We start from the raw sequence: 14,011 nt of genomic DNA, 5'->3' as shown, positions 1-14,011 counted from the left end.
TTTTTTGCCAAAGATTCTTCCAAAAACTAACTGCTAGTCAGTTATACATAACTGTATATGGTCCATATGGTGAACTGGACAGTGAATAGAGGAGAGAAACGAAAGAGCATGTATGAGTCCTTGTCGAAAATCTCATTTTTATTATTCTGTATGCTCTGGTTATAACCAACTACAATGAAGTCAGAACCCCCCTCTACTAAATGGCATATGAATAAAGTATATGCCATATAAATAAATGGCCTTTAGTGCAATAATAATTTTTATAGCACATTAAATTATAACAGTTTTTTATGACATTTTATTATAACACTTACGGTTTATGACAAATTCGTTGTACATATGAATGTACGTCCTTTACCTTTGGTCTGGGGTAAAACTTTATTTCTATTATTTCTTTAAATACAATACCCGCCTTTTAGTGTTTGTTATAACTAGGTTAATACATTTTTATCACATATATTCGGAGTATTGATATGTCAACAATAATGGGATAAAGGGAAAATGCTCTTAAAAGCGGTTCTTATTATTGTCGCTGTGAGTGCCATTGTAAATACTGCTTTATTGTGTCTGTATTAATTCTGGTATGATGTACGCACATGTGCCTCTTTGTATTTAGTTGGTCAAGCCCTAGTGACATTAACTTATTGCAACATAGTGATAGTTATAAAACTACTCTGCCTGTTGAAAACTGTGCGTAGATGTACGGCATATGGCCAATGAATTTAACCAGAAAATCTTACTTTGAGTGCAAGTCTTTACAAAAGCATTAGTGATGGGGGGTTTAAAAGATTTGCAGTTCCGAGAATGAAAAAGAGCACTTAGTACATAGTCTCACACAAGTTTGTCTTTGTAAAAAAAATTTTCGACCGGAGAAAACTGTATGCTGGCAATAAGCATTTAAATGGTTTTCATATGCCGCAAACATGTTCTATTATTTAAATGATAGAATTTGAGACCATTTAATGGTCGCGAAAATCATGTAACTGACTATTCAATTTTTTACTTTCTTGCAGGGAAAAAAGTATTTTTATAGGTTACGTATAGACATGTCTAGAACCATTAAATGGCCAAAAAGGCCATGTACATTGTTTTCGTGACCATTTAATTTTTTTTATAAAAACATTGACCAGGTACACATGATTTCAGGTACACCGATCTTACTCAAAGTTGGTCATACACACAAAGTTGGTCATACATCATCGGAATCGGTTCTGATTTAGCTATAGCTCTCATATATATGCATCGCCCGATTTTCCAAAATGTGGACATAATAGCCTGATTTATTAACCGATCGTACTGAAATTTAGCACAAAGTAATTTTCGGTGGTACCAACCAAACCTGCAAAATATCATCCCAATCGGTTCAGATTTAGATGTATTTCCCATATATATGTAACGCCCGATTTTGAAAACTTTCCTCTAATGACCTTATTTTGACCATCATTTATTAATTTTAGGCTTTATTTATTAACCGATCGTACTCATATTTATCACAATGTAATCTACTGTAATATTAACTAAACCTGTAAAATATCATCCAAATCGGTTCAGATTTAGATATAGCTTCCATATATATGTATCGCTCGATTTACCCAAATTTGACCATAATACTCTTATAAATTAACTACCCAGCAAAAAAAGCGTCGCCAAAAAAGCAATGAAAATGTTCTTTTTAGATCCGCAAGTGATGCAAAATTGACGCAGAAGCCATGAATTTAACATGGGCTTGTCATAGGACGGAAGTCCTCCTTTTCAACAGCCGTTGCACTGAATTTGCATCACTTCTTTAGGTGTGATCCGAATTCAATGTTTTGGATGTAAATTAAAAAATTGTGATATTTTGTCAAATAAATAATTTTTATAATTTTTTATAATTTTTAATGGATTCTGACGCTTGTCGGAGACGTTTGACCACAAATATTTTCAAAAACTCACAATTTTTTCAGATTGCATTTAGCATTGTTTTTCGAAAAAATTTAAATGATTTGTACCATTTTATGAATTCTTACTCTGTTTTTAACCTATTTAAAACAAAAAAATTACCCATTAAAAGTATGAACAACCCAAGTTATAAATAAAGAATTAAAAGAACTTCCTGGGTAGTTAAAATAAAGAACATCATTGGCAGTGCATCTTTTAAAATGTGCCTTTGGAAGAACTTCCAAATTTTTTGCTGGGCACAGAAAAAAAAGTGTCTCGTAAATTTAAGAAGATTTTTACAATAATTTATTACAAGAATTTTCCAGAATTTTAGTTCATTTTTCGTATCTTCAACGAAAATTAACTACTCGGAGGGAAATTTTACAAATTCTAAGTAGCAATCGTTTAGTTCATGGCCTACAAAATACGATGGAAATTTCCTTAAAAAATTTCTTAACTGGTAGTTAAAAATTCGTTTGTCATGCTATAAAACTACTTGTGAAATGTAAAGTATTTTCTAAATAATAAGTGCAATTTACTATAAGATTTTTTTGTGTGAGAAAATATTTTTTTACGAAAAATGAACTTGAAAGTGGATAGGAATTTCTTACTGACAATTCCTATAGTTTTTTTTTAGTTCACATGTAATTAAATTTTTTTAGTTCACATGTAATCAAATTTATAGACATTTTCGTCAAAAATGGTAGATAACATTTCAAGAAAATTTTGCAAATTTTAAGTTAAACGTTTCATCGTTCATAAACTGGTGTGCCTTTACGAATATTATTCTTAGAGTAAATTGTCAGCAGATGCGATGAACTAATGCATAGTATAGAGATCTTTATTGGCATAGTGGAATGTGATTAATGTAAAGATGATGTTACTTGAGTTTTGTTGTGTATACATGAGCGTGGGGTTGTTTTTATTTTTGTTCATTTAGTGGTTTGTGTGTGTGTGTGTTTGTTATTCGCGGATGGTTTATTTGGCTGGATGAGGTGTTGTTTTCAATAAAGGCACATGTGTTTTTGTTGTTGTAGGAATGTTTTGGCTTTGCTTGGTTTTGTTTGGCATGCTTCAGTTGTATAGTTGGCGTTGGCGTGGGCTGTTGCATCTTTTAAGCATGTATGCAACAAGGGAATATAAAGGCATGGAATATTTTGGATTTTTGAGACATATATTGGTGTTTGTTTATTAAACCTTTTAAATGAAAGTTATTAATATTTTTTCGGTAGTTTAGAAAAAAGTTATTAAGAATATTTAGGAAAATATGTTGAAATTGAAAGTGTACTGAAATTTTTATTATTCAATGTAAAAATTAATATTCAATTCCAGATGAATTTGGAAAATTTTTGTTATATCTCAGCGTATAGTTTATTCATAAATTGGTAAGTATTTTTTAATATGACTTTCTTTTAAAAAGAATATTTTTTATGTATATTATTATTTGTTAATTAATTTTTTGGAAACCAGTTTAATGTTTTTCTTTGTTGTAAAAACAATATTTAATTTCAGAACAACTCTGGATGGATTCGAACAAATTTAAAAAATAGAGAATTGGTAAGTTTTCTTTTAAAAATTGGCTTTATTTCAACTAGAATATTTATGCTTTTGTGACCTTTTTATCATCAAAATTACAGGTTTTTAATACCTTATTTTAGTATTTCTTTAATCAAATTTTTTGGAAACCAATGTAATATTATTAATGTAGAAACAAATATTTAATTTCAGAATAACCCCTTAAAAATTTGGCCAAATTTTTAGTACTCATTTGCCTGTAATTTAATAGTGAATTGGTAAGGATTCTTTAACTTTCTTTTAACCCTGGACAGTCATCCTTATTTTTTGTACATTAACGTCAGCCTTCGTCATTTTGACTACGGCTCATTTCAAGACACTATAATTTTCATCGTGAGCGAAAAAGTGAACCAAACTTTAGTTTATTTTCTTATTCAATTTGGTTTTAAGTAGTATAACACAAAAATTCATAGAACGGTCGAATTAGTATAACTTAAAATTACAATTTCCTAATAGACTAAAATGCATTTTAAATCGAAAATGAAATTACGTGTCGTCATTTTGACGAATGATGACTGTCTAGGGTTATCAAGAATATTTGGTGTTTATGCATATTATTATTTTTTTCAACAGATTTTTTGAAAACCTATTTAATAATTTTATTTAATATAAAAAATAAATATTTAATTTCAGAGTAACCCAAATAAATTTGGACACCTTTTTGTATTTCCCATCAGCGTACAATTTAATAGAGATTTGGTAAGTTTTATATTAAAACTTTGGCTTTCTTTCAAATAGAATATTTATTTTATTATATCCTTCACATCCATAACAACACAGTTTTATGAGTTTATTTAGAATACTTCATTATTTCTCTAATTGTTTCAGGTACACATTTTATGAGATACGTTTCCAAAGAAAAGTTGAATTCCTTACACCATTTGATAAAATGTCAATAATTTTAATGTATGAAATATGGTACACCGAAAAAAAAGTTTACTATTTTTTATGAAAAATGAACTAACCCATAGTAAGAATGACCATGATTTGGCGCCAAAGATTTTTTTCATCTAGATAAGTTCATGATTTTCTTATAAATTAGTTCATGTATTGCATCGTATTTTAGTTCATTATTACTATGGTGTGGGAAGAATATACTTAAACTCATTCAAAATATTCCTGCTATCCAGAAAAATGAACAATTTTTTGGGAAACCTGTATTAAGAAATTGGTTTGAAATAAACTGTTTGTCAGTATAATTTTCAAAAAGTAGAGAAATTGAGGAATCAAAGGTACAACAAGCCTCTATACAACTAAGAAATTTTTCGTACAAAGCAAGTCAATTTTCTATAACCACCAGTATTTTATTTCAAAAAAATTTTATAATATTACACAAAACTATGGCTTATGATATACAACAAAGGAAAAATTTTTATTCGTACGTTGGATGCAGTTACTTGTCGGTAGTTAGTAATTGCTTCTTCAAAAGAGTAATATTCTATGTTAATAGGACTAAAGTAATTAATTTAAATTTCCATGTTTTCTATCCATATGAAAGATATATGTGGCATAAGTTGCTATATTCAATTGAATTGTCCAATTTAATCGATTTTGGCTAACTTTTGTTGGGCGGATTTGTCTTTTAAACATCTGAAATTGCAAAGTTATACAAAATATAAGAAAAATATTATTAATTAATTATATCGTCCATATTGATTTTTAACTTACGGTTTTCAAGAGTATTTCTTAGAGCCAATAAGGATATCAGCTTAATTAGCATTAAACAGTAAGAATATACAAAAAATTACCATTACAAGACCTGTCTAACTGCAAGTGAAAAAAAATATTTTTAATAAATTGAAATTTTGGTTTTATTAAAAACGGACAAAATACCGTTTATAGAAAAACTTACCACATTGAAAAATCCATCCTGTAGGTATTGGAATCATATCCATGGACTAATGGGACGTTTTTGAAATTATTCTCAGAATATATTTGAAATAAAAAATATTATAAAATTAGACATAATTTCCACTTGTCAGTATAGCATTTACTATTTAAGTTGGACATTAAGTTCGAGTTTAGAGGCTAAAATCGCAATTTTCATGACAAGTTTTCTTTAATAATCCATTAAAAAAAATAATCTTTATAAAAACTTGGTTTGGGCTATTCTCCATGAAGTTATATTTAAATTTGTATCGAAGACGTACAATTTTATAATTTTCTTAGTGATTTATTTTTAATTTTAGCGGCTAAACTCGAACTTAGTACTCACCTGAGGAATTGCTGTAAAATAAAAAAACAGATTCCAAAAAATAGACTCCAACCTGTGATCCAGATGTGGAATAAATATAGATCATGCTATTACCACTCATGTTGTATATTTTTTATGTAAATCAATTAAAAATCCGCACTAATTTTAAACTATTAACAGAAATATACAGTTCCTTAATCTATTATTTGTTTTTTTTTTTTATTTTAATCAAAAAAAAAACGTTTTTGATTTCTGTAACATCACATTCACTTCTCAGTTTCTAAAATGTTTCGAATAAATGTATTTTCATTAATAAGCACCAATACCGCACGTACAATTTTGCAAAATTAAATCCACGTGTGCACTTCATAAATGCATCAACATAACTGAATGCAACAATAAAACTCAAAGACACAAATAGTCATAAAGGATACATAGCTGCCGTAAAGAAAAACAACTCCACACACACACGATCCCTTTCTGATCTCGCTATTGCAAGAAAACAACTCTCACCACAAAAGATACCAACAACACACAAGGAACATTCCATTGTCTCTAGAATCAAAACAACCAACAACAGCATAAATGACGCAATAACAAACACAAACAATCATACGAGATATACACAAAATGTCTCTAAAAACTCCCTCACTGATGCACTCACATTTTCCAGTAGCACGTTTATTGATTAGTTGGAATTCTATCTATAAGTTAAGGTTAAATATATACCAAATCTATGAGGAATCTATATAAAATTATATACACCCGTCAAGGATTATATTAACTACTTTTTATTCTACTTTATCTAAAATTTTCAATGTGAGTAAAAACACTCCAACATATAGTAAAAAGGGAAATAATCTGTAGGTAGCCATCGTACGAATCGGTAATATCGATAAGTTAATTTTTACTACAAAAATTTTTTTTCCATACAAAATTTTTTCTTAGTAAATTGTCCACATTTCGTAGTAAGATTTTTATATTGCCCATGTATATTTATAATAGAATCAACGATGCATTAACTACTGTGTTGGAAATTTATTTAAGGAAAAATCCTTCCCATTTCGTAGTTAGTGAACTAAAAAACATTTACTGAATTTTTATAAGTTTTCCTTTAGCTAAGTTAATTTTCGTTTTGGTTACGAAAAATGAACTATATTAGAGTAAATTTGTTGAACTATGTGGAAGTTAAAATGGTACTTAAATTTACAAGACACTTTTTTTTCTGTGTAAGTTACAAGCTAAAATGAAGTATTAAAAATTATATTTCATTACATGGTGTTAATTTTTAACAATTTTCATTTTTGTTTCCATTTTTTCCAGCAAGATATGTGAAAAAACTACCTACGATGAATAAAAAAAGGATAAGTCAAAATATCCAAACAGTGAGTTCAAATGAACTACTCTCTGTTCCACGTGGTCATAATTTTTATTCACAAAAAACATTGTATTAAGAACTTTCATCATAAGTTTTTATAATAAAGTACTTTTGCTTAAAGAAAGTTTAATTTGAATGTATGAACATTTTCATAATAGTAAAACGGTTTGTTGTTCCTTTAATTATTTAATTTCTCTGTACTGTGGAATGATTGATTTAAAAATAGTTAATTTTTATTATCGGGTTTCCCACAAAATAAGCAAGTAAACCAAAATAATACTGACTTTTTAACTTTGTAGGGGTATATAAATCTTATGGTGTTGTAAAAATGAACTAAACTACAATGTTATAGATGAACTAAAATTTAAGAAAATTATAAACTAGACAAGTTGAAAAAATCTTAAGGGCTAAACCATGGTCAATATTACTACAGTTTAGTTCATTTTGCAATGGAAAAGGGTTCACTGTTTTTTCAGTGGGTAATGCCACTCAAATTTCAAATTTTGATGTATTAGCCGATCGTAGTTAAACTTACATGTAGCTCTTACATAAATATTTTTCCCGATTTTCACCAATTTGAGTGATTTCCTCTCTTTTTAATAATGGACTCAATAATGGTGGTTACTAACACTGTGGATACAAAATCTACTATAGCTCCTAATATCAGACATTTCTGTTTAGATTGTGATACAACTTCCATTAACATGTACCCCTTAATGTTCTTAAATATGGAAATGCGGTTTATATTCCAAACCTATACCAATGATACCCCACAAATGGTTATGTTTAGTAATTCAGTAGGGGTGGTTTAAGGTATGATATAGTCGGCCCCGCCCGAGTTTCTACTTTAATCACCTGTTTTTTCAGCCAAAATTTTGGGTCGCCACGCCCACTCTTTTAGGCGGTAGAGAATGTTGCCTGTGTGCAATTGTGGCTATAAAATAGTTTGTTTTGTAATAATAGACGTATTAGCTTTATCGGATTTTTTTAAAATTTGTTGTTATTTTTACACTGTTTACACTTGGATGCGCGTGTGTGTACTGACGCACGCCATGTGGGTAGGAATTCACGCTCAAATTCACGAAATGAAAAGTACTACTCGCGCACGCTCACTCACGATTACTGCTTATGCCTCACGCTCCCGCACGATTCAAGACAATTTTTGTAATTCATTCAGGCAATCTCGTGGTTCTCGAATATTTTCGGAACACGACAATTTTCATGGCTCAATAAAATTCTCGTAATTCACGACATTTCTCGCGACTCACGACAATATTCTTGATTCACGGAAATATTCGTGGCACAAAAATTAGCATTCACGACATATATAATGACTCGCTGCAAGTACTGATGAGTAATTAGCATTCATAACTCACGACGAAACCATTAGCACAATTAAAATATGTTGTACAATCAAACAATCGGCGCAATTGAAATCTTAAGCGTGATAAAATATGTGAAGGTGATTAAAATCGGTGAGATTGAATTTAATGGTGAACGTTAATTTGTTCGTGAGTGTGATTTTTTGTGTCTCTCTTTAACCATGAGTATGAATTTTATCGTGAACGTGTATTTTATCGTGAACATGAATTTTATCGTGAACGCGAATTATATCGTGCATTGGATCCTGAACGTGAATTTTCATCGTGAGCGTGATTTCGGGGAAATATTACTCACGCACAATCACGAACACAATTTGATTTTTACTGACGCTCACGCACGACATATTTTTGGTTAGACCCGTTCACGCACATTCACGAGATTTAGTTTAAATTTCATTCACGGCTTCGCGTGAATCACGCGTGTTGCCAAGAAGGCCGATATCTATGACTTACTCCTTTTTTATGATTCCTTACACAGAAACAAATTTCACGAAAAATTTTCCAATTAAAATTTTAATTGAGTTTTAAAAAATATTCAATTAAAAATTTAATTGAATCAACAAATTTTTTAATTGAAACAAAAATCAATCACAACAATTAATAGTATCAATTAATTTTTTAATTGGATCAATTAATTTTTTAATTGACCTTCAATTAACTTTTTAATTGATACTATTATTTCTGTGATTGAAGACATTTCAATTAAAAAATTAATTGGATCAATTAATTTCGTGATTGAATAAGAAAAAAATTTTTGTGTGTACAAATTACTCCCCAGCACCGCAGATATGTCTTCCACATCATCGCCGCATTCCTCGTCACTGGAACATCCCAATCGAAGTTCAAAATTTGTTCAATATCATTTTTATTCAAACCTCGTTTCTCTAGGCCACATGTCCAAAAATATGTACTTTGTAACGACATATTTTCAACACTATTAGCAAGGATAGACTCAGCGGGATCCAGAGCCGTTACAAACCATTTATTTTTCTTAGACTTCCAAAGAAACACAATTCTTTCCAACACAGATACGACTATTTATTTAACAAATGGTTTATATCACACATTAATTACAAATATACAATCACTTGACCAGTTGCACATGGAATCACTCTCCACAGGTCTGGGGATGGACGGCCGGGACTCAGGGTATTTCGGGAACACAGGACATCCGGAACATCGCACGACTAACGGCGATTTCACATCACATGAGCGGGGAATGGATTTCGGCTGACGAAGATTATACTTCGCAGACGTGAAGGAAGGAGTATGTCTCACGAAGATTATACTTCGCAGAGGGAAGTGTGACAGACGAAGATTATACTTCGCTGCACGAGGATGGTGAGGAGAGGGGTGACAGGCAAAGATTATACTTCGCTGCACAAGGATTGGGAGGAGAGGGGTGTCAAACGAAAATTATACTTCGCTGCACTGGAGGGGGTGGAGAGGGGGGAAAGACGAAGATTATACTTCGCTGAACCAGGAGGGGTTGGAAAGGGGTGTCAACCGAAGATTATACGTCGCTGCACAAGGAGGGGGAGGAGAGGGGTGTCAGATGAAGATTTGATTTCGCTGGCCGGACTGCGCTGGGTGGAAGATCCTCTTTTGAGGTTGGTATTAATTTTATTTGAAGCTGAGATTTACTCCGCATCAACTAAAATTAGTTCTTACTTCTTTGTCGATCGCCAACCAACTGCCCCGTTCTCTTTCAGTTTCGTTTTATATAGCCATATTTTCTTAAAACTAGATTTACAATGTTTGTTTTTATAACATTTCTGATATTTTTGTTACAAACGTCTTAGCATGAATATTTAATATTCATTTTTCTAGAAATACAATTTTAATTGTAGTATTAAGTTGTTTGTGAAGATTAGACCACTTATATTATTTAAATGCCAATGTGACTTTGAGTCATTTTATTATAATATTTCCCGTTAAAAAAGGCAAAAATCGGGAACAAATTTTTATGTTCTTGTCTGTTAGTTAACTATGATACTATTTACACTATATACATATACATATATAATAAAATAAAAATTAAAGAAAATCAAAATTCAAGGGATTTAAAGGAACGTATTTACACTAAAACAAATAAATAGAGAATAAGAAATCAAAAAAATTACCAATAAAATATTTTTTTGAAGTTGGGACTTACGACAAGGTCATTGTGCTAAGCTGTACGTGTCACTCAAAGAGTTCAATGACCCGAGTCTTCTATTAAAGATAACCAAACTACCTTCCCCATCAAATAGTATATTGTCCTCATCAATGTATTGGAGGCATATAGGAGTGAGATGGCCGCCCATCTCCACAATCCTCTGATATATTTCTATGGTGGTACAACTATTCCTAACTAAGCTGTTAGGATGTGTCCTGTTCCTAGCATACTGTCCATCCTTTAGAGTACCCCGTAGACCATGGCAATGCCTCAAAATCTTCCTCTAAAAAATTCTAACCCTTTCATTCTGTGCGGAGGACACGTTGCACCATATCGGAAATCCATAAGACATAACTGTCCTAACGGCAACCTTGTAGACCATCATCTTCACTCACGGAGTGAGGCCCCTTCTATGTCCCATGATCCCATTCAATATCTGATATACCGCCCTACCCTTTCTGATAGTCTCATCCACCTGCCAGACAAAGGATAAATCCTCCTGAAACCTTATGCCAAGATATTTCAGCTCCTCACTGTTCTGAATGACATCGTCGAAGCCTAACACTAGGGACGGAACGCCTCGCATTCCTGTATAATGAACCTCTCCTGCCGTTCAGAATGTCGTCAGCGTACGTCACTAATAACTCATTCCCCTGGGGCCGCGGTATATCGGCCAAATACAAATTATATAAAGTAGGCCCAAGGACCGAGCCCTGTGGCACCCCAGCCAAAACCCCCCTGGTATCCGACACCTCACTCTGTACTTTCACAGAAAACGATCTCACTGAGAGATAGATGCAAACTAATCCCATACGACCCCATCTTCAGCGCATGCTCCATAGAGGTCTCTGCCCTGAAGCCAAATTGAAAATCGCCCAACATATGATTGTCCTCAATCTGGTCACTTAACCTTTCCAATATCAATACCTCAAATAGCTTACCAAGATTCGATACAAAAGAAATTGGCCTATATGATGAGTGATCCTTCGGATCCTTTCCCTGTTTCAAAATTGGCACAACTAAAGGCCTCTTCCACCTCGCCGGAAAGTACGAACAATTGAGACACTGGTTAAAAACAATTGCCAAATGTGTCCAGATCCTGCAATCCATTTTCCTCAAAACAAAGTTCGGAATGCCATCCTCCCCTGAGCTTTTCTTATTGCATAGACCCTTCAACCTAGCACCTATATCATATTAAGGCCTGACAAACCTAACAGTTTCCGTCCGAGCATTATCCCCATGCGCGAGCATCCGGATCCCAAAATCCATCACCGGTGGCGGAGGACCACCCGAATGCCATATAGCAGCAGCACTCACCTGTCCGTGAACGCTAGAAAAGGTCGAAGCCAGTAACTCAGCCTTTTCGCTTCCAGAGAAAATAATGCCCATTTACCACCTTGGAGCCTGTAAATTTTTTCAAATTCCTAAAAAGATCACTGCCTCGTCCTAACTTATATAACTTTCCCATGCACTGTTCCTCTTCAAACAGCGTTATCCTTTTCCTAATTATCCTATCCAGAAGCCGGATCTGCTCCCTCAAATTCCTTACCTCATGAAAATCATGTACCGTAAACATTCGCCTCCTCAGACCCTTCTTTTGGGATATCAATGAAATGATGTCCCCAGCAAGTCGGGTCATTCTACCAGCCCTAGGTATCAATTTCGGGATGCTACTGTCCATGGCCACCCCTATGGAACCAGCAAGGAATTCTACATGTTCATCTATCCCGCCAATCGTCAAATTCCGGTCAGCAGGTGGGGTATTAGTGGACAAAATTCCACATAAAGTATCATTAAATAATCGATTATTCATCCTACCGTATAAATAAATCTCCCCCGGGACATGCACCTCCAGATCGCCGAGCATAACGCCTATCTCTACCGCCCTATGGTCCGAGTCATAGTCAAGTGTTCTTAGTCCGTCTAATGTCTGTCCACCATTTGGTTCATCATTAAGTCGTATTCCAGTTGTCGTGATAAAAATATCAATAAATGATCTCCTTGTCGTGGGGCCATTTGTTGGTCTAATTACCAACTTAGGGCCCATATCAAGCCAATGTTTCACAGTTCTAGCTCTAGTATGATCAAGGCAATCGCACCAATATTTGTGCCTTGCATTAAGGTCACCACCGATCACCGCCATATATATATATATAGCCCTCCAACTCATAAACATGCCTATCCTTAAGCTTATGCTCAGCGATCAATAATACATCAGGTCTGTCTGGCCTTACAAATAAGTTCAAATAGTGCCTCCTACTGTGAGACACTATTTAACGCTGTCAATTTTCCCGGAAGCTCCACAGCAAACCCATCATGGCCTGCATCCTCTCATCATCATTCCTAAGACAACAGTACTCAGCACGGAATTGGTCCATACGCCTCATGCATGTCAAAAAGTACTGGCCCATAACACTCTTCACCTCATTATTGAAGCCGGCCATCGCCATCTCACTATTGTCATTCCGAATCTCCTGCCTTCTCTCAGGGCCAATAAATAAACCAGAAGACGGTATCGCCTGTGACCCCCGAGCAACATTCGCATATGTCACATTCCCAGCCCCAAGAGTACCATGCCTCGGGTTCGGAACACAACGACCAGTCGCGTACGTATACTTCGCCGCCCTAGCGGCCAATTCTTTTACATTGGCATTATAGATTTTAATTACTGGTAGTCTAATCTTACCTGTTTTCTTGTTATTGTTGTTGTTGTAGCTATTTCCATTTTCTACTCTAGTATTTCTTCCTCCAGTCTCAATCCGATTCCTCTTTGGAATGGCTCCTCGGCTGGTATCAGTTTGTTCTTCATTTACCAGAATTGCAAATCGGTTGGTTGGGACTGGTGTCTCAAAATTAGTGGGAGTCACTTGCATTTCGACTTCATCATTCCCACACGCCATATCGAAGCCTCCGGCTGCTTCAATAGCTTCATTATTATTAATGTTCTGTTGTCCAGCTACTCCTTTTATAGCCGCAGCCGGTCACCACTAGCTAGGTAATCACATCTCATTACAATTTACATTACCAGGAGTAAGGCTGTAATTACACAGTGCATTACATTGCAGTGAGTTATAACGTCTATCTTGTAATGACAATAATAAATACTTCTCGGAATTCATATTCTCAAAATGTAATGCATTTGGCTGTTAATGACTTAATAAAATAGAATAAACGATGAGCATTTACTTAAAAACAAAACTAAAAGAATATTTTATGTAACGGTAATTCTGAAGATTTTTCCGTTAAGGAATATTCTTCACGAATATTTTATAATAATTGTGTTTTAAATTAATGACATTACCATACTATGTTTTAAATAAATGCAATTATACCTCATTCACATTACACTTTCAAAATCGACTTCACTAGATTTCAACTGTCATGTGGCTTATAAAAAGGTTAGG

The sequence above is a fragment of the Haematobia irritans genome, chromosome 2 (assembly GCF_050003625.1).
Source record: "Haematobia irritans isolate KBUSLIRL chromosome 2, ASM5000362v1, whole genome shotgun sequence".
Classification (NCBI taxonomy): Eukaryota; Metazoa; Arthropoda; class Insecta; order Diptera; family Muscidae; genus Haematobia; species Haematobia irritans.
Note: the sequence above shows the minus strand (reverse complement) of the source record.